Source organism: Petaurus breviceps, unplaced genomic scaffold (assembly GCF_028583685.1).
Source record: "Petaurus breviceps papuanus isolate PSGF00001 unplaced genomic scaffold, PetGlider_PUasm1.0 128, whole genome shotgun sequence".
Taxonomy (NCBI): Eukaryota; Metazoa; Chordata; class Mammalia; order Diprotodontia; family Petauridae; genus Petaurus; species Petaurus breviceps.
Window position 1 is genome coordinate 8,213,971 of NW_027185664.1, and position 5,876 is coordinate 8,219,846.

Below are 5,876 nucleotides of genomic sequence, written 5' to 3' on the forward strand. Positions count from 1 at the left end.
GTGTGTACACACACACACACACACACACACACACACACACACAAAGTGTATTTATTAAACATTTTTTACAAACATACCTCATTTTAATGTGCTTCATTATTGTGCTTGGCAGATATTATGTCTTTTACAAATTGAAGGTTTGTGGTAACCTTGCACTGAGCAAGTTTATTGGCACCATTTTTCCTACAGCATGTTCTCACATTGTGTCTCCTTTTTCCTCAGTCATTTTTGAAAATAGATATGGTATTTCTGAGTCAAAGAGTATAGGCAGCTTAATAACTCCTTGGGCATAATTCCTGGTTGCTCTTCAAAATGTTTCAATTAGTTCACAATTCCACCAACAATGAATTAGTGTCCCAGTTTTTCCACATTCCCTCCAACATTTGTCACTTTCCCCTTCGATCATTTTAAGCAGTCTGGTGGTAGGTATAAAATGATATCTATAAGTTTGCTTTAATTTTCACTTCTCTAATTAATAATGATTTGTAACATTTTTTCATATTAATATAAACTGTTTTTATTTCTTCATTAGAAAACTGCCTGTTCATGTCCTTTGACCGTTTATCAATTGGGGAATAATGTGTATTCTTATGGATTTGACCAAATTCTTTATATATTAGAGATATGAGACTTTTATCTGAGAAACTGACTAAAATTTTCTGCTAATTTTCTCTTTTCCTTCTAATCTTTGCAACATTTGCTTTATTTATACAAACCCTTTTTAATTTAATGTAATAGAAATTACATATTTCACACCTAATTTTTCCCTTTATAGCTTGTTTATTCATAAATTCTTCACCTATCCATAAGTCTTGTAAATAATATATCCCATGTTCATCTAATTTTCTTGTAATATCTCTCTTTATATCTAGGTCATGTGTTCACTTTGACCTTATCTTAGTAAATGGAAAAAGATTAAAAAAAAACCATCAATGACCTTTGATGTTACCATTGTAATTGTTTTGGGGAATCATGCATTATACCCATATAAGATGGTGAACTTAACCAATAAATGTGAGTGTTCTCATTGTTCCTTCAGCTTTCTCTCTCTCCTCAGGTAAGCTTATTCCCTGAAACACAGCAATGTTTTTCTTTCTTGGATAAAATATGCAGAACAAAGTCTACTAGATTTTAATTTCCTTTGCCCCCTTCAATCTAGTTCTATAGATTAGTAATTAGCTGTATTTTGTACAGTAAGCTGTATTTTGAGAAGTCATTCAGACCAATTTTGGAACATTACAGAATAGGTCTTCCTGCATTAGAAAGATTCAAGCTTTGCACAAATATTTAAAGAAACAATCACTACCTCCCCATCCTTAGCAGAATTGTAAATGGATGACATCTTTCCTATGTCAAGTGCAAGGTGGATGGGAAGAAAGAAAAGTCTAAGATGCTCTGTCTACATAACATTGGGTGCACCAGGGAACACAACTTTGCTCATATGAAAAGGGAGCTTTAGAAGCCTGTAGGAGTCAACACATTTATGTCTCTTGGTTTGATGTTATGGGTTCGTGGAGATTGTTTATTTTCTTCTATCATTGGAAGGTCCATCTTAGGTGGCTTGAAGGCTGCTGGGTCTTCTGCAATTCTAGTAGCCTGAATCTGAATGAGGTCCATTGGTGATGTACCAATTCTGAGTACCTCTATAAGCCTGGACACTGAAACCCGAGTTGGATTTCTGAAGGGTTCTTGGTCCAAAAAGGCTCCATTTTTCAGATGAGGGTTTATCTCTATCTCCATTTCCAGAGTTCACGATGCTGACATCTAGGCCAGGTAAGGAAGTAGAAGATCCATGAGTAAACCAGACTCTGGGCTTTTGCTTGGGAGAAGAATAGGGTGTACTACTCGGAGAAGATTGGGCTGAAGCAATCAGTCTATCTTTTTTTTTTTGTCATTTCTCATTTTGTAACTTCACTTTATGGACTGCCTCTGCCACAGGGTGGTACTTGGTTTCTTCTGTGGCGAGGCCTTTATGGGGAGTGTATCCTGCATCTGTCAACCCTGCCTGCTGCTCAAAGCGCTGAATGTTCTCGTGTGTCTGTTTTGTAATTAGAGAATTCATGATGACGTGCGTAGCCTTGGCCTTCACCACTGGGGCCTTGTTCATTTGGTCACTGGAAGCTGAGGGAGTTACAGAGAAACTATTTTCTCCCTCCTCAACCTTGGAAAGCTGTGGGTACTTCTGATCTGGGATGACCAGCTTTTTCCACAGATGTCAGATGAAGGCGAAGTCATCAGTGTAGGATCCTCCAGGACATCATCATAACTGAATGCCCTTCAATGCATTCCAGTTGGCAAAGACATCTTGCCTAGGAGCCAACCTGTACAGGGCTCAATAGCAGGCACATCTGGTTCTCTGGATGATGCCATGAAAGATTGTGATCCAGGTATTTCTCTAGATAGATATCCAGAACTCTGATTCCCAAGGTGAATGTCAATGGATGTTATACAGATAATACAAAGATGTCAAAAGGGAACATTCTGTAGCTAGTGATGAACTTCCAAAAAGTCCCCAGCAGCTCTCATGCAGAGGCTCAGCTGGGTTTTCATGAGAGGGGGAGGGATGGAGAAAAGTATGGAAAAGAGACCGTCTGTAGGCCGAGGCTCCTCCACGGACAGGAAACTGAGACTAGCAAGGCTCCCAGATCCCCCGTCACTCCCTAAGCACCGAAGCATGGGGCGAACCAAGGCCATGATGCAGTAGCACGAGGACCCAAACAGACCTCAGTGGGGAGAAATAGAGTGCAGCCAACACAGCAATATTGAAATCAAGCTAATTAATAACCCTACAATGGCCTCTAAGTGTTCAAATGAAAGAGTCAATAGATATGACAAATTTTGTCATCTTATTTTAAGAAATCACCAGTCACCTCAGCCTTCAGTAACCACAAACCTGGTTATCAACAGACATCAATATTGAGGCAAGATCCTACACCAGCAGAATGGTTACCACTCATTGAAGCCGCAGACGATGGTTAGCATTTTTAGCAATAATGCATTTTTAATTAAGGTGTGTATATACATATATAAATTATATATATTTAGACATAATACTATCACACACTTAATAGATTACAGTAGAGTATCAACATAACTTTTATATACACTGGGAAACCCAAAAATTCATGTGATTTGCTTTATTGTGATATTCCCTTATTGCAGTGCTCTGGAACCAAACCCACAATATCTCCAAAGTATGCCTGTACACAGCATTCTTTGCCATGGAATAGAACATTAAATGAGGAAGATCTGGGTATCATCCAAGGGAGATTTGGTTCTGGAAGTACTCAGAGGAAGAGACTGGTCTCTTCCCATAGAACCGGAGGGCAGCTTCAAGAATGTGTTAGAGTGAAGGTCCTGTGTACTGGGGGTTGATACGCCCCACTGTAAAAACCTCCCTGATATTCCAGAGGTGTTCAAACACATTAGCATTCTGGGGATTTGGCACATTGCCTCTCAGCATGGAACTTCCTATAAATATTTTTCTAAAATAGTCGACTCGACCCTTTGGAAACATAGACAAAGTTGCATGTGTAGGAAACCATCAAAAACCACATACACAACCTGAGTTTGTGCTGATGCTGATTGTGCACCTGTATAAATGACGGATGACAAGGTTCGAATATGAATATAGCAATGATTAGTGATAATTAGCCTAACCAGGGAGGAGCCTAAAAATTCAGCTGTCCAGCTGATATTCATCAAGAGCTCTACCTTTAAGAACTATGGAGTTTTAAAATTAATCTTTCATTCTGTCACTGGAATAGAATCATGCTTCAGGAAAGAATAGGAACAGGCTATTATCCTAGTTAAGCCAACTTTATGCAGTACCAAGATTGGATTCTAAGTTATTTCCTAGAGTTGATTGAATAATCATAACAAAAAGGGATTGAGGATTTCTTCATAAGGGTTGAGGATTTCTTAATAGTCCTGTAAATATTTGTGATACATCCAAACATAACCAGTACTTTTTTTTTTCTTGGAAAAAAAAGTACCGTTTCATTAATGAATTGGTATCAGTTTAGAAGAGGTCTCTACATGGGTGCTACTGGGATCTGTCCTTGGCCCTGTCCTATATCCATATAATTACCATTTTCTTTCTTTCTTCTCCTCTAGTTACTTATGTCAAACCAAACCCCTAATAGATAAGCTACACTATTATAATACTTGTTTCCAGTTAAGGACTTGTCACAGAGCCTGTCGTCACAATTGGTGTACACAGATGGGTTGCTTGATGAGACTCCAACCTCAGCTTTGTTCTTGGTTCTCTACAATCCTTTCATTTTTTCTGAGGGATCTTCTTGGTCATGGGATCCACTGATCTGAGAGTGTTATCCCAGGCTATGTAATATCCAGGAGCCCTAGGTTCTGTATTTAATAGCAGGACCCTCCTTTCTTAATTTCTACCTTAATATTCTGCATTAATTTCTATCTCTAGATTAATACTTGAAACGTAATGAGATAAGAAATAGGATATGCAGTGGATCTGGTACTTGATATTCAGCAGCTGGTTGCTAAATATGCATAAATAGTGAGATATATATTTACACATATACATGAATATATATGATGTATAGCTATAACAGAGATTTCAAATTCATGTTGACTTTAGTCCCCCCTTTTTTTTTTGCTTTTTGGAGGGCAGTTGGGGTTAAGTGACTTGCCCAAGGTCACATGGCTAGTTTTTGTGTTAAGTGTCTGAGGTCGGATTTGAACCCAGGTCCTCCTGACTCCAGGGCCGGTGCTCTATTCACTGTGCCACCTAGCTGCCCTGACTTTGGTCCCTTTAATATTTATTAGTCTTGCCCAAGTATATTTTGGGGGGAGTGAGGATTAAGAATATGTTGATATTGTTACATGTTTCTTTATAAAAAATTGTTATTATGGCAAAAATACATAATTGGTTCCCTTGTAGAAGGGCATACATGGAGTATGATTTATGCTGAGATTGTGAAGGGTTGAATCCTATAACTGAGAATGGGAATGGATTTCTACTATTCATTGGCCATAGAGTGTACCTGTCAACTCAGATTGACCAGCAATGGGAGAGTCCACTATGATCAGATCAAGTCCATTAGGAACTGCAGGTTATGAGAGATTGAGAGTCAGTCAAGAGAACCCATGTTGGAAACTTGAAGAAGCCCAAGTTGAGAGATAGGGCAGCTGAATTATGGGGCCTTAGATTCATACATTGAATGTAGGTAAAAGAGGCATTTTCACTAATCATGACTGAGCTACCCAAGAAAATCAGACAGGTCAGTTAAGATAGACCAAAATGAATGGAATTCAAGAGTGATCTCCAGAAAATGGATATGTCCCTGGCTTGGCCATCTATTGTGCAATAATTTAGGAGCCCAGTTGAAAGCATTCTTGTCTGGGAGTCAGGAATCTGACATTTCTGGTTCCATAGCCATAGGATTAAGACAATCTTAATTGAAGAAAACTACTAAGAAATAACAATTTATTAAGCTCTAAGGGGTAGGGCTATGGGTAGAAAATCTCTGGAATAAGCCTAGGTTCCAATAATTATAATTAAAGTTTTTGAGGAGATGCCAAAAAAGCTGAGACACCACAGTTTTGTCAGCAAAATTCATAATAAAAGATCTAGAACTGCCAACATTAACCTGGGTACTCCCTATAATGATGCACATCACAACTCATTCGTGTCTGCTCATCTTTTGTGTCTCCAATCTCTGCCCTCCTACAAATTTATCACTGGAATTCCATCCAGCAGTCTGTGGACCTTCATTCTCCTGAAATTTTAGGGATACCAACATAAGATATGGGCTCTCTGTTCTTCATCATTTTTGCCATATAACTAGCATTAGTTATTCATACATGCCTTTGAAGATATCCTTTACACACATTTCCTAAAT

General features: G+C 38.5%; 1 pseudogene; it reads right to left on the reverse strand.

Annotated features, from left to right (window-relative positions):
- Positions 1-1,455: 1,455 nt before the first annotated feature.
- Positions 1,456-2,602, reverse strand: LOC138172504 (putative monooxygenase p33MONOX pseudogene; annotated as a pseudogene).
- Between the last annotated feature and the right edge of the window lie 3,274 nt (positions 2,603-5,876).